Source organism: Oncorhynchus clarkii, unplaced genomic scaffold, assembly GCF_045791955.1.
Source record: "Oncorhynchus clarkii lewisi isolate Uvic-CL-2024 unplaced genomic scaffold, UVic_Ocla_1.0 unplaced_contig_13971_pilon_pilon, whole genome shotgun sequence".
Lineage (NCBI taxonomy): Eukaryota > Metazoa > Chordata > Actinopteri > Salmoniformes > Salmonidae > Oncorhynchus > Oncorhynchus clarkii.
Window position 1 is genome coordinate 74,508 of NW_027258125.1, and position 27,038 is coordinate 101,545.

A 27,038-nucleotide genomic window follows, 5' to 3' on the forward strand; every position below is an offset into this window, starting at 1 on the left:
GAACTTAACCTAACATTAACCCAAACCTCAGTGAAGCTATACCTGAACTTAACCTAACATTAACCCAAACCTCAGTGAAGCTATACCTGAACTTAACCTAACATTAACCCAAACCTCAGTGAAGCTATACCTTAACTTAACCTAACATTAACCCAAACCTCAGTGAAGCTATACCTGAACTTAACCTAACATTAACCCAAACCTCAGTGAAGCTATACCTGAACTTAACCTAACCTTAACCCAAACCTCAGTGAAGCTATACCTGAACTTAACCTAACCTTAACCCAAACCTCAGTGAAGCTATACCTGAACTTAACCTAACATTAACCCAAACCTCAGTGAAGCTATACCTGAACTTAACCTAACATTAACCATAATCTATTAAGTTTTTCTTCTGTCGGTCGAATATCCAATTCCTAGTCCTTTACATTGGGACGAATTTCAGCATAGTTTTTAATGATCCCAGAGAAGCGAATGATTTTGACCTCTTTGGTTTTGGTCTTCTTGTCATCCCACTGGTACTCTGGAGACAAGAGCTTGCTGGGCTTGTTGGAAAGCAGGTACCTGTTGAGGTGACTCTCCTCCTGCCAGGCAGCCTCGATGGAATTCCTCGCGTCCTCTTCAAGCTGGTTCCGACATACCTTTGGTAGTGTGTACACATCCTCCACGAATCCTCCAAACAGGGCCCCGGCAAATTAATAATCTCCCTCATCCATGGGGATGTAGGCTGTCGAGGCTGGACGCCGTTCGTATGTGAAGTGGTCACGGGTCGCCTGGTAGAACCATGGGTGAATCACAGCAACCAGCCTGCCCAGAGACTCAGCTCCCCAGCGAGCGTGGAACTTGCTGTCCACGTCCAGACAGAAGATGTAGTCGGCCTCCCTGCTGATCTGACGTTCGATGGCTGTCTGGATGATCTCCATCCTCCGGGCTGATATCTCCTGCCAGCGGTTTGAACCTGGCACCTGGATCACACTCAAATGTCTCCCCTGAGACAGGTTCACTGATGGAACATCGTCGGGACGATCTGTGAAAACGTAGTAGCGCACGTTGAAGTCGACCATGAAGTGCTTCTCTGCTGTCTCCAGGAAATCTCGGAGAAAGCGGACGTATCTGTCAGAATTTAAAGACACACAGGTTACTGGCAAAATAAAAGAAACATCAACATAAAGCATCTTAATAGAGAGTTGGGCCGCCACCTTGGTTCTACACCAGCCACCTTGGTCCACCACCAGCAACCTTGGTCCTCCACCAGCCACCTTGGTCCTCCACCAGCAACATTGGTCCACCACCAGCCACCTTGGTCCACCACCAGCCACCTTGGTCCACCACCAGCAACCTTGGGCCACCACCAGCAACCTTGGGCCTCCACCAGCAACCTTGGGCCTCCACCAGCAACCTTGGGCCTCCACCAGCAACCTTGGGCCTCCACCAGCCACCTTGGGGCACCACCACCCACCTTGGGCCTCCACCAGCCACCTTGGGGCACCACCAGCAACCTTGTGCCACCACCAGCAACCTTGGGCCACCACCACCAACCTTGGGCTACCACCAGCCACCAGAACAGCTCTAATGCACCTTGGCAAAGATTCTACGAGTGTCTGAAACTCTATCGGAGGGATAATTTGGTGTTTTGTTGATAGTCGTGGAAAACTCTATCTCAGGTACGGCCTCATTTGGATTGAGATCTGGTGACTGGCATATGGTTTACATCGTTTTCATGCCCATCAAACCATTTAGTGACCACTTGTGCCCTGTAAATGGGGGCATTGTTGTTCTGGGTGATTAGCCATGGTAGCAAAAAGAATGACTGAAATAATAGTCAGCCCAGCCTTTTTATACATGACAGTTAGCATAATGGGATGTTAATTGCTTAATTAACTCAGGAACCACACCTGTGTGGACGCACCTGCTTTCAATATACGTTGTATCCCTCATTTACTAGTGTTTTCCATTATTTTGTTCAGTGACCTGTACAATACATAAGGGTTTAAGGTGCCTTGCTCAATGGCACAACGGCAGTATCAGGCACCTGCAATTCTGATGCCAGAAACGCTCTGTAGAACATGGACCCAGAACTTGGACCCAGACACCCAGAACATGGACCCAGAGACACAGAGACCCAGAACATGGACCCAGAGACCCAGAACATGGACCCAGAGACACAGAGACCCAGAACATGGACCCAGAGACACAGAACATGGACCCAGAGAACCAGAACATGGACACAGGGACCCAGAACATGGACCCAGAGAACCAGAACATGGACCCAGAGAATCAGAACATGGACACATGGACCCAGAACTAGAATAGTTGACCTTTGTTGTACCACAATTATAGAATATTCTAGTTGTTCTATTTGTTGTATGGTCATTCTCATAGGACTGTATAGGACATTCTAAACCGTTTCCGACCTGAAATTACAGTCTACCAGAAAATAAACAAAGTAGTACAATTATTCAAATCTTAGCCAAGCTGTGAATCATGACAATTATGATATTGTATTACCTGCCATGTGACATGAGCTAGTTATGTCCTCATACACTGAGTGTACAAAACATTAACAACACCTTAATATTGAGTTGCACCACCGAGAGCGTTCCACAGGGATTCTGGCCCATGTTGACTCCAATGCTTCCCATAGCTGATCATGTCCTCATACACTCTACTAGGTGTTGAAAGCTTTCCACAGGGATTCTGGCCCATGTTGACTCCAATGCATCCCATAGCTGGTCATGTCCTCATACACTCTACTAGGTGCTGAAAGTGTTCCACAGGGATTCTGGCCCATGTTGACTCCAATGCTTCCCATAGCTGGTCATGTCCTCATACACTCTACTAGGTGCTGAAAGTGTTCCACAGGGATTCTGGCCCATGTTGACTCCAATGCTTCCCATAGCTGGTCATGTCCTCATACACTCTACTAGGTGCTGAAAGCGTTCCACAGGGATTCTGGCCCATGTTGACTCCAATGCTTCCCATAGCTGGTGATGGCCTCATACACAGTGTTGTTGTTGTCTTGCCCATTCACCATCTGAATGGCACACAAACACAATCCATGTCTTAAATGTGTTGAGGCTTAACAATCCTTCTTTAACCCGTCTCCTCCTCTTCGTCTACACTGATTGAAGTGGATTTAACAAGTGACATCAATAAGGGATCATAGCTTTCACCTGGATTCACCTGGTCAGTCTGTCATGGAAAGAGCAGGTGTTCATAATGTTTTGTACACTCAGTGTAGTTTCAGTGTTTATAAAAATATTGCTAGTTTAATTTCCCTTTTTGAATATTTGGGAAAAGTTGTAGGCTGTTCACTTTCCAACGGCAAACACTGTGGTTGCTATGGTGATGTTCATGGACTTGTAGATTGTGTCGACGAGGTCAGGGTCAAAGGTTCCTTCCCAGACGATGGGTGCCAACCATGGGGTGACTGCCACCACATCAGTACGACTAAAGAAACAAAACAAGATCAAGCCGGACTGTGTTGTACTGATTATGATCTCAATGTTTACAGATATACAGATCAAGCCGGACTGTGTTGTACTGATTATGATCTCAATGTTTACAGATATACATACTGTGTTGTTCTGATTATGAGCCCAATGTTTTTGCAGTTAAAGTCTGTAGAACAATATAATAGAGACTGAGCTGTAGAACAATATAATAGAGACTGACCTGTAGAACAATAGAATATAGTGACGGAGCTGTAGAACAATAGAATATAGAAGAGAGTGACAGAGCTATAGAACAATAGAATATAGAAGAGAGTGACAGAGCTATAGAACAATAGAATATAGAAGAGAATGACAGAGCTATAGAACAATAGAATATAGAAGAGAGTGACAGAGCTATAGAACAATAGAATATAGAAGAGAATGACAGAGCTATAGAACAATAGAATATAGAAGAGAATGACAGAGCTATAGAACAATAGAATATAGAAGAGAATGACAGAGCTATAGAACAATAGAATATAGAAGAGAGTGACAGAGCTATAGAACAATAGAAAATAGAAGAGAGTGACATTGTCACGTTCTGACCTTTATTTCCTTTGTTTTGTCGTTATTTAGTATGGTCAGGGCGTGAGTTGGGGTGGGCAGTCTATGTTTGTTTTTCTATGATTTTGGGGATTTCTATGTTTCGGCCTAGTATGGTTCTCAAACAGAGGCAGGTGTCATTAGTTGTCTCTGATTGAGAATCATACTTAGGTAGCCTGGGTTTCACTGTTTGTTTGTGGGTGATTGTCTATGTTAGTGTCTATGTCAGCACAGTCCTTACGATAGCTTCACGGTCGTTATTTGTTTATTGTTTTCGTACAGTTTACTTTGTGTTTTTCGTCATCTATTAAAAGATGCATTCACACCACGCTGCGCTTTGGTCCGCTTCTGACCACGATCGTGACATACTGATTATTATCTCAGTAGTTTTGCAAATAAAGGTCCTTGAAAAGACGTGTGGTATACTAGGCTACATGCTAATGTGGAAGATAACAATGATATGTAACTAACATAACAACACTCTGAAAGAGCTCCAGAGTTCCTCTGTGGAGATGGTAGAATCTTTCAGAAGGTCAACCATCTCTGCAGCACCGCAACAATCAGGCCTTTATGGTTGAGGGGCCAGACGGAAGCAACTACTCAGTAAAATGCACATGACAGCCCACTTGGAGATTTCCACAAGGCACCTAAAGGACACTGACCACGAGAAACAAGATTTTCTGTTCGGATGAAACCAAGATTGAACTCTTTGGCCTAAATGACAAGCGTAACGTCTGGAGGAAACCTGGCACCATCCCTACGGTGAAGCATGGTGGTGGCAGCATCATGTTGTGGGGATTTTTTACAGAGGAAAATAAAATAAAACTCTGGGATGCTGGCCTTCTAGGCAGAGTTCCTCTGTCCAGTCTCAACGTTAACAGTGAAGAGGTGACTCTGGGATGCTGGCCTTCTAGGCAGAGTTCCTCTGTCCAGTCTCAACGTTAACAGTGAAGAGGTGACTCTGGGATGCTGGCCTTCTAGGCAGAGTTCCTCTGTCCAGTCTCAATGTTAACAGTGAAGAGGTGACTCTGGGATGCTGGCCTTCTAGGCAGAGTTCCTCTGTCCAGTCTCAACGTTAACAGTGAAGAGGTGACTCTGGGATGCTGGCCTTCTAGACAGAGTTCCTCTGTCCAGTGTCTGTGTTCTTTTGCCCATCTTTTCTTTTGATTGGCCAGTCTGAGATACAACGTTTTCTTTGCAACTCTGCCTAGAAGGCCAGCATCCCGGAGTCGCCTCTTCACTACCGACGTTGAGACTGGTGTTTTGCGGTTACTATTTAATGAAGCTGCCAGTTGAGGACTTGTGAGGCATCTGTTTCTCAAACTAGACACTCGAATGTACTTGTCCTCTTGCTCAGTTGTGCACCGGGGCCTAGCCCATTTCTCATTCTATTCTGGTTAGAGCCAGTTTGCGCTGTTCTGTGAAGGGAGAAGTACACAGCGTTGTATGAGATCTTCAGTTTCTTGGCAATTTCTCGCATGGAACGGCCTTCATTTCTCAGAACTAGAATAGACTGACGAGTTTCAAAAGAAATATCTTTGTTTCTGGCCAATTTCGAGCCTGTAATCGAACCCACAAATGCTGATGCTCCAGATACTCAGCTAGTCTAAAGAAAGACCGTTTTAATGCTTCATTAATCAGAACAACAGTTTTCAGCTGTTCTAATGTTGGTTCCACTTTTCTGGGCTCCGTTTATTTACTTAACAAATAATGACTACACTAAATGTTCAACCGTTTTCAGCTAATGTTGGTTGAATACACTAAATGTGCTTATTTAACATTAAGATATTTTAATTAGAAAACAGTTGTAGTCAGAAGTCAAAGATCAACATACAAACGTATGTCCGTCCTGAGTTCAGCCCCGAACAAAAGAAAGACAGGATCTTATACACCCGAGGTCACACCTCATGGTAACATAAACCATTAAACACCAGTGTGAAAACACTGCATGTGCAGCTAAAAGACCCAGTTAACACGAGGTTTCTGAGAACCTGTTTCAGCGTTATGCAAATCTGCCACAGTATCAGAGAAAAACAGACGCTGTCTCTCTGTGTCTCGCTATCACCCACAGTCCCTTTTCTCACCTTTTCACACAGACGCCGTGGTTCCTGCGTGTTTTAGCAGAGAGCTAGGCACAGACAGAGGCCTTAATATTCAGCTATAGAGTGAGCATCAGTACAATGGCACGTAAGCAAATTAATAACAACATAATCTGTGGTGGGGGTCTTGAGAAGACACCCAATATCAACTTTAACCCTTCACTAACATAACTGCAAAGGGGTTTTCTATTGATCAATTAACCTTTTAAAACGATAAACTTGGATTAGCTAACACAACATGCCATTGTCACACAGGAGTGATGGTTGCTGATAATGGGCCTCTGTACGCCTATGTAGATATTCCACTAAAAATCTGTCGTTTCCAGCTACAATAGTCATTTACAACATTAACAATGTCTTCACTGTATTTCTGATCAATTAGATGTTATTTTAATGGTAATAAAAATGTGAGTTTCTTTCAAAAACAAGGACTTTTCTAAATGACCCAAAAACATTCAAACAGCTGTTAAGCTAGAAAAAGTAAGTTGTATAGTTCGTTCTTTTCTTTCCTATTGAACATACTACTTTCCCATGTTAAATATTATTGTTTATTTAGATATTAGATATTAGATATTAGATTACCTGAGGATTAATTAGAAACGTCGTTTGACTTGTTTGGACGAACTTTACCGATAACTTTTTGGATTCCTTTGTCTGCATGTTGAACGAGTGGATTACTGAAATCAATGGCGCCAACTAAATTGACTTTTTGGGATATAAAGAAGGACTTTATCGAACAAAACAACCATTAATTGTGTAGCTGGGACCCTTGGGATTGCAAACAGAGGAAGATCTTCAAAAGTAAGTGATTTATTTTATCGATACTTGTGTTTTTGTGATGCCTGTGCTGGTTTGAAAAATATGTTGATGTGTGGCGGTGTCCTCAGACAATCGCATGCTATGCTTTCGCCGTAAAGCCTTTTGTAAAATCGATTAAAAGGAATCTAAGCTTTTGAATGATGTATAACACTTCTATTTTCATGAATGTTTAAAATTAAAAAAATGTATTTGAATTCCACTCCCAATTTCCCCGGATGTTGTCGGCGGGTGTCCCATGCCCGAAACAGGTTGAAAACAAGTTTCAATCCAAGAGGCTTTGATTCCATTTCCAATATCCTCGCCCAAGTGGAAATTTTGTTGGAGTAATAAATATGCCAATTGGCCATTGACTTTAATGCAGGGAAACTTAAATCAGTTTTACCTCATTTCTTTCAGTCACATGTCCAAAAGGTCTAGACAACCTTTTACTCCACACACAGAGATGTGCACAAAGCTCTCCCTCGCCCTCCGTTTGGCAAATCTGACCATAATTCCAACCTCCTGATTCCTGCTTACCATGGCTTCTGGTTGGGGAATGTACGTACATTCAATGAGAATCCCAGAACATATCAGGAGTGCACAATTTTAAGCAGGAAACACCAGATACTTGGTCTATAAAAAAGTGGTCAGATGAAGCAGATGCTAAACTACAGGACTGTTTTGTTAGCACAGACTGGAACATGTTCCGGAATTCTTCCGATGTCATTGAGGAGTACACTACATCAGTCACTGGCTTTATCAATAAGGGCATCGAGGACGTCATCCCCATATTGAATGTACGTACATTCCCCAACCAGAAGCCATGGATTTACAGGGAACATTTGCACTGAGCTAAAGGGTAGAGCTGCCACTTTCAAGAAGCGGGACTCTAACCCGGAAGCTTATGCCCTCTGACGAACCATCAAACAGGGAAAGTGTCAATACAGGACTAAGATCGAGTCGTACTACACCAGCTCCAACGCTCGTCGGATATGGCACGACTTGCAAACTATTACAGTGACACAAACCTACCAGACGACCAAAATAACTTCTATTCTCACTTCGAGGCAAGTAACACTGAAGCATTGATGAGAGCATCAGCTGTTCTGGATGACTGTGTGATCACGCTCTCCGCAGCCGATGTGAGTAAGACCTTTCAACAGTATCCGATTGCAGAGGAAGGTGTTTAATCCCAGGCTCCTTAGATTAGTGAGGAGCTTGGAGGGCACTATGGTGTTGAACACTTAGTTGTAGTCATTGAACAGCATTCTCAAGTAGGTGTTCCTTCTGTCCAGGTGGGAAAGGGCAGTGTGGAGTACAATAGAGATTGCGTCTTCCATGGATCTGTTGGGGTGGTATGTGAATTGGAGTGGGTCCAGGGTGTCTGGGATGATGGTGTTGATATGAGCCATGACCAGCCTTTCAAACCAGTTCATGGATACAAATGTAAGTTCTACGGTGCAATAGTCATTTAGAAGGAAAAGAGGGATACCTAGTCAGTTGTACAACTGAATACATTCAACTGAAATGTGTCTTCTGAATCAGAGAGGTGTGGGGGGCTGCATTAATCGACATCGACGTCGTCGGCACCCGGGGAACAGTTGGATAACTGCCTTGCTCAGGGGCAGAACGACATACAGGTTAACTTGGCGTTCTAGGACTATGGTGGTCTACTTGAAACATCTGGATATTACAGACTGGGCCATGGTAGAGAGGTTGAAAATGTCAGTGAAGACACTTGCCAGCTGGTCAGCGCATGCTCTGAAAACATGTCATGGCAATCCATCTGGCCCCGCAGCCTTGTAAATGTTAACCTCTTTAAAGGTCTTACTCACATTGGCTACTGAGCGCGTGATCACACATTCGTCCGGGAACAGCTGGTGCTCTCATGCATGGTTCAGTGTTACTTGCCTCAAAGCAATCATAGAAGGCATTTAGCTCGTCTAGTAGGCTCGCGTCACTGATGCAGCTTGCATCTGGGTTTCCCTTTGCAATCCGTAGTAGTTTCCAAGCCTTGCCACATCTGACGAGCATCTGAGCCGGTGTAGTAGGATTCAATCTCAATCCTGCATTGATGCTTTGCCTGTTTGATGGTTCGTCTGAGCTCAGCGCAGATGTTTCCTGTAATCTATGGCTTTTTGTTTAGGATATGTACGAGAATTTGGAGGAGAGAGAAATGGGAGAGTTGTTGAGTTGGTGGAGGATGCACGGATCTGGAATCACGGAACGTGTTGTCAGTTTGTTGCCACCTGAGTCAGCTCCCCGTACTCGTCCTGAGAAGTGTGTTAAAGTTCAGGAAAAATTGAAGCCGGTTATAGGCACCAGGTCTCCAGTGCACCTTCACAACCCAGTACGTCTTGCGCCAGCTCCTTGCACTTGCCGTTTGAAGTGTTATGAAGTTTGGGTACCATTGACTCTGGCTATAAGCACCAGTTCTCAAGTACGTCTCCACAGTCCAGTACGTCCTGTGCCTCCTCCCCGCACTCGCCCTGAGGTGCATGTACACAGTCCAGTGTCCCCTGTACTGGTCCCACGCATCAGGCCTCCAATTCTTCTCCACAGTCCAGTACATCCTGTGCCACCTCCCCTCACTCTCCCTGAGGTGCGTGTACACAGTCCAGTGTCCCCTGTACTGGTCCCACGCATCAGGCCTCCAATTCTTCTCCACAGTCCAGAGCTTCCGGCGACAGTTCACAGTCCGGAACCTCCTGAGACGGTCTACGGTCCGGAACCTCCTGAGACGGTCTACGGTCCAGAACCTCCTGAGGCGGTCTGCGGTCCTGAGTCTCCAGCCACGGTCGGCGGTCCAGAGCCTTTAGAAGGGGTTCTCAGTCCAGAGCCTACGCCGATGATCCCTGCACCAGAGCCGCCATGGAGGAAGACGTATCTGTGAGCGTTGTTGATACTTCGCACCGGAGCCGCCCCCGACGGTAGATGCCCACCCGGACCATCCCCTATTGAGTCAGGTTTTGCAGTCGGAGTCAAAACCTTGGGGGGCTCATAGAGAGCTGTTTATTCTCTATGTTGGTTGGGACGTGATAGTGACTAGGGTGGGTCATCTAGGTGTTTAATGGTTTATGTTGGCCTGTTATGGTTCCCAATCAGAGACAGCTGTTAATTTATCGTTGTTATCGTCTGATTGGGGATCATATTTATGCAGCCATTTCCTCATTCTGCTTTGTGGGATCTTGTCCATGTATAGTTGCCTAATAGCACTGTTAGCGTGTCCCTGAGTTCAGTACTACAGATGCATTATGTAAATGAAGTGCTATTTGCATGTGTCTTTTTGTATCTTTTTTAAAAATCTTTATTTAACTATGCAAATCCGTTAAGAACAAATTCTTATTTACAATGACGGCCTACCGGGGAACAGTGGGTTATCTGCAATGTTCAGGGGCAGAACGACAGATTTTTACCTTGTCAGCTTGGGGATTCAATCTAGCAACCTTTCGGTTACCGGTCCAACGCTCTAACCACTAGGCTACCTGCCGCCCCTAAATGTCATGTGTGTGGTTATAAACCTCCTCATCACAAGCTCTACAAACCACGCTGGCTTGCCAACTTCAACTGTGGTTTTCTCTCAGTTTCATACAGCATTTTCTGCAGGGCTGCATTCTATTGTATGTGTTTGAAACAGAGACTTAGATAGACATTGCATCATTTTACTGGTGTCTGTGAGAGCACGGGCAGCGCAATTGAGGATGTCTCCATTTTGTTCTTCTTTTACTTCTATGAGTTGGTAAACTAACTGAAAGGGTGCACACTGCCCCCTGGAGGGTGTTGTCTGAACAGGTACAAAGCCACGGTTGGTGATTAACTGTATTTCCCCTCTCGCCATCTCCTGGGTTAACCATCTCCATCCCTCTCTCCCTCTCTCCATCTAATGGGTTAACCATCTCCATCCCTCTCTCCCTCTCTCCATCTCATGGGTTGACCATCTCCATCCCTCTCTCCATCTCCTGGGTTAACCAGCTCCATCCCTCTCTCCATCTCCTGGGTTAACCAGCTACATCCCTCTCTCCCTCTCCTGGGTTAACCATCTCCATCCCTCTCTCCCTCTCTCCATCTAATGGGTTAACCAGCTCCATCCCTCTCTCCCTCTCTTCATCTCCTGGGTTAACCAGCTCCATCCCTCTCTCCCTCTCTCCCTCTCTCCATCTCCTGGGTTAACCAGCTCCATCCCTCTCTCCATCTCCTGGGCTAACCAGCTCCATTTCTCTCTCCATCTCCTGGGTTAACCAGCTCCATCCCTCTCTCCCTCTCTCCGTCTCCTGCCTTAACCAGCTCCATCCCTCTCTCCATCTCCTGGGTTAACCATCTCCATCCCTCTCTCCATCTCTCCATCTAATGGGTTAACCAGCTCCATCCCTCTCTCCCTCTCTCCATCTCCTGGGTTAACCAGCTCCATCCCTCTCTCCATCTCCTGGGTTAACCAGCTCCATCCCTCTCTCCATCTCCTTGGTTAACCAACTCCATCCCTCTCTCCCTCTCTCCATCTCCTGGGTTAACCAGCTCCATCCCTCTGTCCCTCTCTCCATCTCCTGGGTTAACCAGCTCCATCCCTCTCTCCATCTCCTGGATTAACCAGCTCCATCCCTCTCTCCCTCTCTCCATCTCCTGGGTTAACCATCTCCATCCCTCTCTCCCTCTCTCCCTCTCCTGGGTTAACCAGCTCCATCCCTCTCTCCATCTCCTGGGTTAACCAGCTCCATCCCTCTCTCCCTCTCCTGGGTTAACCAGCTCCATCCCTCTCTCCATCTCTCCATCTCCTGGGTTAACCAGCTCCATCCCTCTCTCCATCTCCTGGGTTAACCATCTCCATCCCTCTCTCCCTCTCTCCATCTCCTGGGTTAACCAGCTCCATCCCTCTCTCCCTCTCTCCATCTCCTGGTTTAACCAGCTCCATCCCTCTCTCCCTCTCTCAATCCCCTGGGTTAACCAACTCCGTCCCTCTCTCCATATCCTGGGTTAACCAGCTCCATCCCTCTCTCCCTCTCTCAATCTCCTGGGTTAACCAACTCTGTCCCTCTCTCCATCTCCTGGGTTAACCAGCTCCATCCCTCTCTCCATCTCTCCCTCTCTCCATCTCCTGGGTTAACCAGCTCCATCCCTCTCTCCATCTCCTGGGTTAACCAGCTCCATCCCTCTCTCCATCTCCTGGGTTAACCAGCTCCATCCATCTCTCCATCTCCTGGGTTAACCAGCTCCATCCCTCTCTCCCTCTCCTGGGTTAACCAGCTCCATCCCTCTCTCCCTCTCTCCATCTCCTGGGTTAACCAACTCCATCCCTCTCTCCATCTCCTGGGTTAACCAGCTCCATCCCTCTCTCCCTCTCTCCATCTCCTGGGTTAACCAGCTCCATCCCTCTCTCCCTCTCTCCATCTCCTGGGTTAACCAGCTCCATTCCTCTCTCCCTCTCTCCATCTCCTGGGTTAACCAGCTCCATCCCTCTCTCCATCTCCTGCGTTAACCAGCTCCATTCCTCTCTCCCTCTCTCCGTCTCCTGGGTTAACCAGCTCCATCCCTCTATCGCCATCTCCTGGGTAACCAGCTCCATCCCTCTCTCCATCTCCTGGGTTAACAAGCTCCATCACTCTCTCCATCTCCTGCGTTAGCCAGCTCCATCCCTCTCTCCCTCTCTCCCTCTCCTGGTTTAACCAGCTCCATCCTTCTCTCCCACTCTCCATCTCCTGGGTTAACCAGCTCCATTCCTCTCTCCCTCTCTCCATCTCCTGGGTTAACCAGCTCCATCCCTCTCTCCATCTCCTGGGTTAACCAGCTCCATCCCTCTCTCCCTCTCTCCATCTCCTGGGTTAACCAGCTCCATCCCTCTCTCCATCTCCTGGGTTAACCAGCTCCCTCCCTCTCTCCCTCTCTCCATTTCCTGGGTTACCAGCTCCATCCCTCTCTCCCTCCATCTCCTGGGTTAACCAGCTCCATCCCTCTCTCCCTCTCTCCATCTCCTGGGTTAACCAGCTCCATCCCTCTCTCCATCTCCTGGGTTAACCAGCTCCATCCCTCTCTCCATCTCCTGGGTTAACCAGCTCCATCCCTCTCTCCATCTCCTGGGTTAACCAGCTCCATCCCTCTCTCCATCTCCTGGGTTAACCAGCTCCATCCCTCTCTCCCTCTCTCCATCTCCTGGGTTAACCAGCTCCATCCCTCTCTCCCTCTCTCCATCTCCTGGGTTAACCAACTCCATCCCTCTCTCCATCTCCTGGGTTAACCAACTCCATCCCTCTCTCCATCTCCTGGGTTAACCAACTCCATCCCTCTCTCCATCTCCTGGGTTTACCAGCTCCATCCCCCTCTCCCTCTCTCCATCTCCTGGGTTAACCAGATCCATCCCTCTCTCCCTCTCTCCATCTCCTGGGTTAACCAGCTCAATCCCTCTCTCCCTCTCTCCATCTCCTGGGTTAACCAGCTCAATCCCTCTCTCCCTCTCTCCATCTCCTGGGTTAACCAGCTCCATCCCTCTCTCCCTCTCTCCATCTCCTGGGTTAACCAACTCCATCCCTCTCTCCATCCTCTGGGTTAACCAGCTCCATCCATCTCTCCATCTCCTGGGTTTACCAGCTCCATCCCTCTCTCCCTCTCCTGGGTTAACCAGCTCCATCCCTCTCTCCCTCTCTCTGGGTTAACCAGCTCCATCCCTCTCTCCCTCTCTCCATCTCCTGGGTTAACCAGCTCCATCCCTCTCTCCCTCTCTCCATCTCCTGGGTTAACCAACTCCATCCCTCTCTCCATCTCCTGGGTTAACCAGCTCCATCCATCTCTCCCTCTCGCCATCTCCTGGGTTAACCAGCTCCATTCCTCTCTCCCTCTCTCCATCTCCTGGGTTAACCAGCTCCATCCCTCTCTCCATCTCCTGGGTTAACCAGCTCCATCCCTCTCTCCCTCTCTCCATCTCCTGGGTTAACCAGCTCCATCCCTCTCTCCATCTCCTGGGTTAACCAGCTCCATCCCTCTCTCCCTCTCTCCATCTCCTGGGTTAACCAGCTCCATCCCTCTCTCCCTCTCTCCATCTCCTGGGTTAACCAGCTCCATCCCTCTCTCCCTCTGAGCATGATGGGATGTTAATTGCTTAATGAACTCAGAAACCACACCTGTGTGGAAGCACCTGCATTCAATAAACGTTGTATCCCTCATTTACTAGTGTTTTCCATTATTTTGTCAGTGACCTGTACATAACATAAGGGTTGAAGGTGCCTTGCTCAATGGCACAACGGCAGTATCAGACACCTGCGATTCTGATGCCAGAAACACTCTGTAGAACATGGACCCAGAACTTGGACCCAGACACCCAGAACATGGACCCAGAGACACAGAGACCCAGAACATGGACCCAGAGACCCAGAACATGGACCCAGAGACACAGAGACCCAGAACATGGACCCAGGGACCCAGAACATGGACCCAGAGAACCAGAACATGGACCCAGAGAACCAGAACATGGACACATGGACCCAGAACTAGAATAGTTGACCTTTGTTGTACCACAATTATAGAATATTCTAGTTGTTCTATTTGTTGTATGGTCATTCTCATAGGACTGTATAGGACATTCTAAACCGTTTCCGACCAGAAATTACAGTCTACCAGAAAATAAACAAAGTAGTACAATTATTCAAATCTTAGCCAAGCTGTGAATCATGACAATTATGATATCGTATTACCTGCCATGTGACATGAGCTAGTTATGTCCTCATACACTGAGTGTACAAATCATTAACAACACCTTAATATTGAGTTGCACCACCGAAAGCGTTCCACAGGGATTCTGGCCCATGTTGACTCCAATGCTTCCCATAGCTGGTCATGTCCTCATACACTCTACTAGGTGCTGAAAGCTTTCCACAGGGATTCTGGCCCATGTTGACTCCAATGCTTCCCATAGCTGGTCATGTCCTCATACACTCTACTAGGTGCTGAAAGCTTTCCACAGGGATTCTGGCCCATGTTGACTCCAATGCTTCCCATAGCTGGTCATGTCCTCATACACTCTACTAGGTGTTGAAAGCTTTCCACAGGGATTCTGGCCCATGTTGACTACAATGCTTCCCATAGCTGGTCATGTCCTCATACACTCTACTAGGTGTTGAAAGCTTTCCACAGGGATTCTGGCCCATGTTGACTACAATGCTTCCCATAGCTGGTCATTTCCTCATACACTCTACTAGGTGTTGAAAGCTTTCCACAGGGATTCTGGCCCATGTTGACTCCAATGCTTCCCATAGCTGGTGATGGCCTCATACACAGTGTTGTTGTCACCATCTGAATGGCACACAAACACAATCCATGTCTTAAATGTGTTGAGGCTTAACAATTCTTCTTTAACCCGTCTCCTCCTCTTCACCTACACTGATTGAAGTGGATTTAACAAGTGACATCAATAAGGGATCATAGCTTTCACCTGGATTCACCTGGTCAGTCTGTCATGGAGAAAGCAGGTGGTCATAATGTTTGTACACTCAGTGTAGTTTCAGTGTTTATAAAAATATTGCTAGTTTAATTTCCCTTTTTGAATATTTGGGAAAAGTTGTAGGCTGCTCACTTTCCAACGGCAAACACTGTGGTTGCTATGGTGATGTTCATGGACTTGTAGATTGTGTCGACGAGGTCAGGGTCAAAGGTTCCTTCCCAGACGATGGGTGCCAACCACGGGGTGACTGCCACCACATCAGTACGACTAAAGAAACAAAACAAGATGAAGCCGGACTGTGTTGTACTGATGATGATCTCAATGTTTACAGATATACAGATCAAGCTGGACTGTGTTGTACTGATTATGAGCTCAATGTTTACAGATATACAGATCAAGCCGGACTGTGTTGTACTGATTATGAGCTCAATGTTTACAGATATACAGATAAAGCCGGACTGTGTTGTACTGATTATGATCTCAATGTTTACAGATATACAGATCAAGCCGGACTGTGTTGTACTGATTATGAGCTCAATGTTTACAGATATACAGATCAAGCCGGACTGTGTTGTACTGATTATGATCTCAATGTTTACAGATATACAGATCAAGCCAGACTGTGTTGTACTGATTATGATCTCAATGTTTACAGATATACAGATCAAGCTGGACTGTGTTGTACTGATTATGATCTCAGTGTTTACAGATATACAGATCAAGCTGGACTGTATAGTACCTATTATGAGCTCAATGTTTACAGATATACAGATCAAGCTGGACTGTGTTGTACTGATTATGATCTCAATGTTTACAGATATACAGATCAAGCTGGACTGTGTTGTTCTGATTATGATCTCAATGTTTACAGATATACAGATCAAGCCGGACTGTGTTGTACTGATTATGAGCTCAATGTTTACAGATATACAGATCAAGCTGGACTGTGTTGTACTGATTATGATCTCAATGTTTACAGATATACAGATCAAGCCGGACTGTGTTGTACTGATTATGAGCTCAATGTTTACAGATATACAGATCAAGCTGGACTGTGTTGTACTGATTATGATCTCAATGTTTACAGATATACAGATCAAGCCGGACTGTGTTGTACTGATTATGATCTCAATGTTTACAGATATACAGATCAAGCTGGACTGTGTTGTTCTGATTATGATCTCAATGTTTACAGATATACAGATCAAGCTGGACTGTGTTGTTCTGATTATGATCTCAATGTTTACAGATATACAGATCAAGCTGGACTGTGTTGTTCTGATTATGATCTCAATGTTTACAGATATACAGATCAAGCTGGACTGTGTTGTACTGATTATGAGCTCAATGTTTACAGATATACAGATCAAGCTGGACTGTGTTGTACTGATTATGATCTCAATGTTTACAGATATACAGATCAAGCCAGACTGTGTTGTTCTGATTATGATCTCAATGTTTACAGATATACAGATCAAGCCAGACTGTGTTGTACTGTGTCACGTTCTGACCTTTATTTCCTTTGTTGTGTATTTATTTAGTATGGTCAGGGCGTGAGTTGGGTGGGCAGTCTATGTTTGTTTTTCTATGATTTTGGGGATTTCTGTGTTTCGGCCTAGTATGGTTCTCAATCAGAGGCAGGTGTCATTAGTTGTCTCTGATTGAGAATCATACTTAGGTAGCCTGGGTTGCACTGTTTGTTTGTGGGTGATTGTCTATGTTAGTTGCTTGTGTCAGCACAGTCCTTATGTTAGCGTCACGGTCGTTATTTGTTTATTGTTTTTGTACAGTTTACTTCGTGTTTTTCGTCATCTATTAAATGATGCATTCACACCACGCTGCGCTTTGGTCCGCTTCTTACGACAATCGTGACATACTGATTATTATCTCAGTAGTTTTGTAAATAAAGGTCCTTGAAAAGACGTGTGGTATACTGGGCTACACGCTAATGTGGAAGATAACAATGATATGTAACTAACATAACAACACTCTGAAAGAGCTCCAGAGTTCCTCTGTGGAGATGGTAGAATCTTTCAGAAGGTCAACCATCTCTGCAGCACCGCAACAATCAGGCCTTTATGGTTGAGGGGCCAGACGGAAGCAACTACTCAGTAAAATGCACATGACAGCCCACTTGGAGATTTCCACAAGGCACCTAAAGGACACTGACCACGAGAAACAAGATTTTCTGTTCGGATGAAACCAAGATTGAACTCTTTGGCCTAAATGACAAGCGTAACGTCTGGAGGAAACCTGGCACCATCCCTACGGTGAAGCATGGTGGTGGCAGCATCATGTTGTGGGGATATTTTACAGAGGAAAATAAAATAAAACTCTGGGATGCTGGCTTTCTAGGCAGAGTTCCTCTGTCCAGTGCCTGTGTTCTTTTGCCCATCTTTTCTTTTTATTGGCCAGTCTGAGATACAACGTTTTCTTTGCAACTCTGCCTAGAAGGCCAGCATCCCGGAGTCCCCTTTTCACTACCGACGTTGAGACTGGTGTTTTGCGGTTACTATTTAATGAAGCTGCCAGTTGAGGACTTGTAAGGCATCTGTTTCTCAAACTAGACACTCGAATGTACTTGTCCTCTTGCTCAGTTGTGCACCGGGGCCTAGCCCATTTCTCATTCTATTCTGGTTAGAGCCAGTTTGCGCTGTTCTGTGAAGGGAGAAGTACACAGCGTTGTATGAGATCTTCAGTTTCTTGGCAATTTCTCGCATGGAACGGCCTTCATTTCTCAGAACTAGAATAGACTGACGAGTTTCAAAAGAAATATCTTTGTTTCTGGCCAATTTCGAGCCTGTAATCGAACCCACAAATGCTGATGCTCCAGATACTCAGCTAGTCTAAAGAAAGACCGTTTTAATGCTTCATTAATCAGAACAACAGTTTTCAGCTGTTCTAATGTTGGTTCCACTTTTCTGGGCTCCGTTTATTTACTTAACAAATAATGACTACACTAAATGTTCAACAGTTTTCAGCTAATGTTGGTTGAATACACTAAATGTGCATATTTAACATTAAGATATTTTAATTAGAAAACAGTTGTAGTCAGAAGTCAAAGATCAACATACAAACGTATGTCCGTCCTGAGCTCTGCCCCGAACAAAAGAAAGACAGGATCTTATACACCCGAGGTCACACCTCATGGTAACATAAACCATTAAACACCAGTGTGAAAACACTGCATGTGCAGCTAAAAGACCCAGTTAACACGAGGTTTCTGAGAACCTGTTTCAGCGTTATGCAAATCTGCCACAGTATCAGAGAAAAACAGACGCTGTCTCTCTGTGTCTCGCTATCACCCACAGTCCCTTTTCTCACCTTTTCACACAGACGCCGTGGTTCCTGCGTGTTTTAGCAGAGAGCTAGGCACAGACAGAGGCCTTAATATTCAGCTATAGAGTGAGCATCAGTACAATGGCACGTAAGCAAATTAATAACAACATAATCTGTGGTGGGGGTCTTGAGAAGACACCCAATATCAACTTTAACCCTTCACTAACATAACTGCAAAGGGGTTTTCTATTGATCAATTAACCTTTTAAAACGATAAACTTGGATTAGCTAACACAACATGCCATTGTCACACAGGAGTGATGGTTGCTGATAATGGGCCTCTGTACGCCTATGTAGATATTCCACTAAAAATCTGTCGTTTCCAGCTACAATAGTAATTTACAACATGAACAATGTCTTCACTGTATTTCTGATCAATTTGATGTTATTTTAATGGTAATAAAAATGTGTGTTTCTTTCAAAAACAAGGACTTTTCTAAATGACCCAAAAACATTCAAACAGCTGTTAAGCTAGAAAAAGTAAGTTGTATAGTTCGTTCTTTTCTTTCCTATTGAACATACTACTTTCCCATGTGAAATATTATCGTTTATTTAGATATTAGAGTACCTGAGGATTAATTAGAAACGTCGTTTGACTTGTTTGGACGAACTTTACCGATAACTTTTTGGATTCCTTTGTCTGCATGTTGAACGAGTGGATTACTGAAATCAATGGCGCCAACTAAATTGACTTTTTGGGATATAAAGAAGGACTTTATCGAACAAAACATCCATTCATTGTGTAGCTGGGACCCTTGGGATTGCAAACAGAGGAAGATCTTCAAAAGTAAGTGATTTATTTTATCGATACTTGTGTTTTTGTGATGCCTGTGCTGGTTGAAAAATATGTTGATGTGTGGCGATGTCCTCAGACAATCGCATGCTATGCTTTTGCCGTAAAGCCTTTTGTAAATCGATTAAAAGGAATCTAAGCTTTTGAATGATGTATAACACTTCTATTTTCATGAATGTTTAATATTACGATTTTTTATTTGAATTCCAATCCCAATTTCCCCGGATGTTGTCGGCAGGTGTCCCATGCCCGAACAGGTTGAAAACAAGTTTCAATCCAAGAGGCTTTGATTCCATTTCCAATATCCTCGCCCAAGTGGAAATTTTGTTGGAGTAATAAATATGCCAATTGGCCATTGACTTTAATGCAGGGAAACTTAAATCAGTTTTACCTCATTTCTTTCAGTCACATGTCCAAAAGGTCTAGACAACCTTTTACTCCACACACAGAGATGTGCACAAAGCTCTCCCTCGCCCTCCGTTTGGCAAATCTGACCATAATTCCAACCTCCTGATTCCTGCTTACCATGGCTTCTGGTTGGGGAATGTACGTACATTCAATGAGAATCCCAGAACATATCAGGAGTGCACAATTTTAAGCAGGAAACACCAGATACTTGGTCTATAAAAAAGTGGTCAGATGAAGCAGATGCTAAACTACAGGACTGTTTTGTTAGCACAGACTGGAACATGTTTCGGAATTCTTCCGATGTCATTGAGGAGTACACTACATCAGTCACTGGCTTTATCAATAAGGGCATCGAGGACGTCATCCCCATATTGAATGTACGTACATTCCCCAACCAGAAGCCATGGATTTACAGGGAACATTTGCACTGAGCTAAAGGGTAGAGCTGCCACTTTCAAGAAGCGGGACTCTAACCCGGAAGCTTATGCCCTCTGACGAACCATCAAACAGGGAAAGTGTCAATACAGGACTAAGATCGAGTCGTACTACACCAGCTCCAACGCTCGTCGGATATGGCACGACTTGCAAACTATTACAGTGACACAAACCTACCAGACGACCAAAATAACTTCTATTCTCACTTCGAGGCAAGTAACACTGAAGCATTGATGAGAGCATCAGCTGTTCTGGATGACTGTGTGATCACGCTCTCCGCAGCCGATGTGAGTAAGACCTTTCAACAGTATCCGATTGCAGAGGAAGGTGTTTAATCCCAGGCTCCTTAGATTAGTGAGGAGCTTGGAGGGCACTATGGTGTTGAACACTTAGTTGTAGTCATTGAACAGCATTCTCAAGTAGGTGTTCCTTCTGTCCAGGTGGGAAAGGGCAGTGTGGAGTACAATAGAGATTGCGTCTTCCATGGATCTGTTGGGGTGGTATGTGAATTGGAGTGGGTCCAGGGTGTCTGGGATGATGGTGTTGATATGAGCCATGACCAGCCTTTCAAACCAGTTCATGGATACAAATGTAAGTTCTACGGTGCAATAGTCATTTAGAAGGAAAAGAGGGATACCTAGTCAGTTGTACAACTGAATGCATTCAACTGAAATTTGTCTTCTGAATCAGAGAGGTGTGGGGGGCTGCATTAATCGACATCGACGTCGTCGGCACCCGGGGAACAGTTGGATAACTGCCTTGCTCAGGGGCAGAACGACATACAGGTTAACTTGGCGTTCTAGGACTATGGTGGTCTACTTGAAACATCTGGATATTACAGACTGGGCCATGGTAGAGAGGTTGAAAATGTCAGTGAAGACACTTGCCAGCTGGTCAGCGCATGCTCTGAAAACATGTCATGGCAATCCATCTGGCCCCGCAGCCTTGTAAATGTTAACCTCTTTAAAGGTCTTACTCACATTGGCTACTGAGCGCGTGATCACACATTCGTCCGGGAACAGCTGGTGCTCTCATGCATGGTTCAGTGTTACTTGCCTCAAAGCAATCATAGAAGGCATTTAGCTCGTCTAGTAGGCTCGCGTCACTGATGCAGCTTGCATCTGGGTTTCCCTTTGCAATCCGTAGTAGTTTCCAAGCCCTGCCACATCTGACGAGCATCAGAGCCGGTGTAGTAGGATTCAATCTCAATCCTGCATTGATGCTTTGCCTGTTTGATGGTTCGTCTGAGCTCAGCGCAGATGTTTCCTGTAATCTATGGCTTTTTGTTTAGGATATGTACGAGAATTTGGAGGAGAGAGAAATGGGAGAGTTGTTGAGTTGGTGGAGGATGCACGGATCTGGAATCACGGAACGTGTTGTCAGTTTGTTGCCACCTGAGTCAGCTCCCCGTACTCGTCCTGAGAAGTGTGTTAAAGTTCCGGAACAATTGAAGCCGGCTATAGGCACCAGGTCTCCAGTGCACCTTCACAAGGTGCACAAGGTGCACCTTCACACCTTCCAGTACGTCTTGCGCCAGCTCCTTGCACTTGCCGTTTGAAGTGTTATGAAGTTTGGGTACCATTGACTCTGGCTATAAGCACCAGTTCTCCAGTACGTCTCCACAGTCCAGTACGTCCTGTGCCTCCTCCCCGCACTCGCCCTGAGGTGCATGTCACCAGCTCGGTGCCACCTGTACCGGTCCCACGAATCAGGCCTCCAGTGCACCTCCACAGTCCAGTACATCCTGTGCCACCTCCCCTCACTCTCCCTGAGGTGCGTGTACACAGTCCAGTGTCCCCTGTACTGGTCCCACGCATCAGGCCTCCAATTCTTCTCCACAGTCCAGAGCTTCCGGCGACAGTTCACAGTCCGGAACCTCCTGAGAAGGTCTACGGTCCGGAACCTCCTGAGACGGTCTACGGTCCGGAACCTCCTGAGGCGGTCTACGGTCCGGAACCTCCTGAGGCGGTCTACGGTCCGGAACCTCCTGAGACGGTCTACGGTCCGGAACCTCCTGAGGCGGTCTACGGTCCGGAACCTCCTGAGGAGGTCTACGGTCCGGAACCTCCTGAGACGGTCTACGGTCCGGAACCTCCTGAGACGGTCTACGGTCCGGAACCTCCTGAGACGGTCTACGGTCCGCAACCTCCTGAGGCGGTCTGCGGTCCTGAGCCTCCAGCGACGGTCGGCGGTCCAGAGCCTTTAGAAGGGGTTCTCAGTCCAGAGCCTACGCCGATGATCCCTGCACCAGAGCCGCCATGGAGGAAGACGTATCTGTGAGCGTTGTTGATACTTCGCCCCGCACCGGAGCCGCCCCCGACGGTAGATGCCCACCCGGACCATCCCCTATTGAGTCAGGTTTTGCAGTCGGAGTCAAAACCTTGGGGGGCTCATAGAGAGCTGTTTATTCTCTATGTTGGTTGGGACGTGATAGTGACTAGGGTGGGTCATCTAGGTGTTTAATGGTTTATGTTGGCCTGTTATGGTTCCCAATCAGAGACAGCTGTTAATTTATCGTTGTTATCGTCTGATTGGGGATCATATTTATGCAGCCATTTCCTCATTCTGCTTTGTGGGATCTTGTCCATGTATAGTTGCCTAATAGCACTGTTAGCGTGTCCCTGAGTTCAGTACTACAGATGCATTATGTAAATGAAGTGCTATTTGCATGTGTCTTTTTGTATCTTTTTTAAAAATCTTTATTTAACTATGCAAATCCGTTAAGAACAAATTCTTATTTACAATGACGGCCTACCGGGGAACAGTGGGTTATCTGCAATGTTCAGGGGCAGAACGACAGATTTTTACCTTGTCAGCTTGGGGATTCAATCTAGCAACCTTTCGGTTACCGGTCCAACGCTCTAACCACTAGGCTACCTGCCGCCCCTAAATGTCATGTGTGTGGTTATAAACCTCCTCATCACAAGCTCTACAAACCACGCTGGCTTGCCAACTTCAACTGTGGTTTTCTCTCAGTTTCATACAGCATTTTCTGCAGGGCTGCATTCTATTGTATGTGTTTGAAACAGAGACTTAGATAGACATTGCATCATTTTACTGGTGTCTGTGAGAGCACGGGCAGCGCAATTGAGGATGTCTCCATTTTGTTCTTCTTTTACTTCTATGAGTTGGTAAACTAACTGAAAGGGTGAACACTGCCCCCTGGAGGGTGTTGTCTGAACAGGTACAAAGCCACGGTTGGTGATTAACTGTATTTCCCCTCTCGCCATCTCCTGGGTTAACCATCTCCATCCCTCTCTCCCTCTCTCCATCTAATGGGTTAACCATCTCCATCCCTCTCTCCCTCTCTCCATCTCATGGGTTAACCATCTCCATCCCTCTCTCCATCTCCTGGGTTAACCAGCTCCATCCCTCTCTCCATCTCCTGGGTTAACCAGCTACATCCCTCTCTCCCTCTCCTGCGTTAACCATCTCCATCCCTCTCTCCCTCTCTCCATCTAATGGGTTAACCAGCTCCATCCCTCTCTCCCTCTCTTCATCTCCTGGGTTAACCAGCTCCATCCCTCTCTCCCTCTCTCCCTCTCTCCATCTCCTGGGTTAACCAGCTCCATCCCTCTCTCCATCTCCTGGGCTAACCAGCTCCATTTCTCTCTCCATCTCCTGGGTTAACCAGCTCCATCCCTCTCTCCATCTCCTGGGTTAACCATCTCCATCCCTCTCTCCATCTCTCCATCTAATGGATTAACCAGCTCCATCCCTCTCTCCCTCTCTCCATCTCCTGGGTTAACCAGCTCCATCCCTCTCTCCATCTCCTGGGTTAACCAGCTCCATCCCTCTCTCCGTCCCTTGGTTAACCAACTCCATCCCTCTCTCCATCTCCTGGGTTAACCAGCTCCATCCCTCTGTCCCTCTCTCCATCTCCTGGGTTAACCAGCTCCATCCCTCTCTCCATCTGCTGGATTAACCAGCTCCATCCCTCTCTCCCTCTCTCCATCTCCTGGGTTAACCAGCTCCATCCCTCTCTCCCTCTCTCCCTCTCCTGGGTTAACCAGCTCCATCCCTCTCTCCATCTCCTGGGTTAACCAGCTCCATCCCTCTCTCCCTCTCCTGGGTTAACCAGCTCCATCCCTCTCTCCATCTCTCCATCTCCTGGGTTAACCAGCTCCATCCCTCTCTCCATCTCCTGGGTTAACCAGCTCCATCCCTCTCTCCCTCTCTCCATCTCCTGGGTTAACCAGCTCCATCCCTCTCTCCCTCTCTCCATCTCCTGGGTTAACCAGCTCCATCCCTCTCTCCCTCTCTCCGTCTCCTGGGTTAACCAGCTCCATCCCTCTATCGCCATCTCCTGGGTTAACCATCTCCATCCCTCTCTCCCTCTCGCCATCTCCTGGGTTAACCATCTCCATCCCTCTCTCCCTCTTTCCCTCTCCTGGGTTAACCAGCTCCATCCCTCTCTCCATCTCCTGGGTTAACCAGCTCCATCCCTCTCTCCCTCTCCTGGGTTAACCAGCTCCATCCCTCTCTCCATCTCTCCATCTCCTGGGTTAACCAGCTCCATCCCTCTCTCCATCTCCTGGGTTAACCAGCTCCATCCCTCTCTCCCTCTCTCCATCTCCTGGGTTAACCAGCTCCATCCCTCTCTCCATCTCCTGGGTTAACCAACTCCATCCCTATCTCCATCTCCTGGGTTAACCAGCTCCATCCCTCTCTCCCTCTCTCCTTCTCCTGGGTTAACCAGCTCCATCCCTCTCTCCCTCTCTCCATCTCCTGGTTTAACCAGCTCCATCCCTCTCTCCCTCTCTCAATCTCCTGGGTTAACCAACTCCGTCCCTCTCTCCATCTCCTGGGTTAACCAGCTCCATCCCTCTCTCCCTCTCTCAATCTCCTGGGTTAACCAACTCTGTCCCTCTCTCCATCTCCTGGTTTAACCAACTCCATCCCTCTCTCCCTCTCTCAATCTCCTGGGTTAACCAACTCTGTCCCTCTCTCCATCTCCTGGGTTAACCAGCTCCATCCCTCTCTCCATCTCTCCCTCTCTCCATCTCCTGGGTTAACCAGCTCCATCCCTCTCTCCATCTCCTGGGTTAACCAGCTCCATCCCTCTCTCCCTCTCTCCATCTCCTGGGTTAACCAGCTCCATCCCTCTCTCCATCTCCTGGGTTAACCAGCTCCATCCCTCTCTCCATCTCCTGGGTTAACCAGCTCCATCCCTCTCTCCCTCTCCTGGGTTAACCAGCTCCATCCCTCTCTCCCTCTCTCCATCTCCTGGGTTAACTAACTCCATCCCTCTCTCCATCTCCTGGGTTAACCAGCTCCATCCCTCTCTCCCTCTCTCCATCTCCTGGGTTAACCAGCTCCATCCCTCTCTCCCTCTCTCCATCTCCTGGGTTAACCAGCTCCATCCCTCTCTCCATCTCCTGGGTTAACCAGCTCCATCCCTCTCTCCCTCTCTCCATTTCCTGGGTTACCAGCTCCATCCCTCTCTCTCTCCATTTCCTGGGTTACCAGCTCCATCCCTCTCTCCCTCCATCTCCTGGGTTAACCAGCTCCATCCCTCTCTCCCTCTCTCCATCTCCTGGGTTAACCAGCTCCATCCCTCTCTCCATCTCCTGGGTTAACCAGCTCCATCCCTCTCTCCATCTCCTGGGTTAACCAGCTCCATCCCTCTCTCCCTCTCTCCATCTCCTGGGTTAACCAGCTCCATCCCTCTCTCCCTCTCTCCATCTCCTGGGTTAACCAACTCCATCCCTCTCTCCATCTCCTGGGTTAACCAACTCCATCCCTCTCTCCATCTCCTGGGTTAACCAACTCCATCCCTCTCTCCATCTCCTGGGTTAACCAACTCCATCCCTCTCTCCATCTCCTGGGTTTACCAGCTCCATCCCCCTCTCCCTCTCTCCATCTCCTGGGTTAACCAGATCCATCCCTCTCTCCCTCTCTCCATCTCCTGGGTTAACCAGCTCAATCCCTCTCTCCCTCTCTCCATCTCCTGGGTTAACCAGCTCAATCCCTCTCTCCCTCTCTCCATCTCCTGGGTTAACCAGCTCCATCCCTCTCTCCCTCTCTCCAGCTCCTGGGTTAACCAGCTCCATCCCTCTCTCCATCTCCTGGGTTAACCAGCTCCATCCCTCTCTCCCTCTCTCCATCTCCTGGGTTAACCAGCTCCATCCCTCTCTCCCTCTCTCCATCTCCTGGGTTAACCAGCTCCATCCCTCTCTCCATCTCCTGGGTTAACCAGCTCCATCCCTCTCTCCATCTCCTGGGTTAACCAGCTCCATCCCTCTCTCCATCTCCTGGGTTAACCAGCTCCATCCCTCTCTCCATCTCCTGGGTTAACCAGCTCCATCCCTCTCTCCCTCTCTCCATCTCCTGGGTTAACCAGCTTCATCCCTCTCTCTCTCCATCTCCTGGGTTAACCAACTCCATCCCTCTCTCCATCTCCTGGGTTAACCAACTCCATCCCTCTCTCCATCTCCTGGGTTTACCAGCTCCATCCCCCTCTCCCTCTCTCCATCTCCTGGGTTAACCAGATCCATCCCTCTCTCCCTCTCTCCATCTCCTGGGTTAACCAGCTCAATCCCTCTCTCCCTCTCTCCATCTCCTGGGTTAACCAGCTCAATCCCTCTCTCCATCTCCTGGGTTAACCAGCTCCATCCCTCTCTCCCTCTCTCCATCTCCTGGGTTAACCAACTCCATCCCTCTCTCCATCCCCTGGGTTAACCAGCTCCATCCCTCTCTCCATCTCC

At 47.1% G+C, this 27,038-nt stretch overlaps 1 pseudogene; it reads right to left on the minus strand.

Moving 5' to 3' along the window:
* Positions 1–283: 283 nt before the first annotated feature.
* The window catches only part of LOC139395738 (globoside alpha-1,3-N-acetylgalactosaminyltransferase 1-like), a 42,519-nt pseudogene continuing 15,764 nt past the window's right edge, over positions 284–27,038 (minus strand).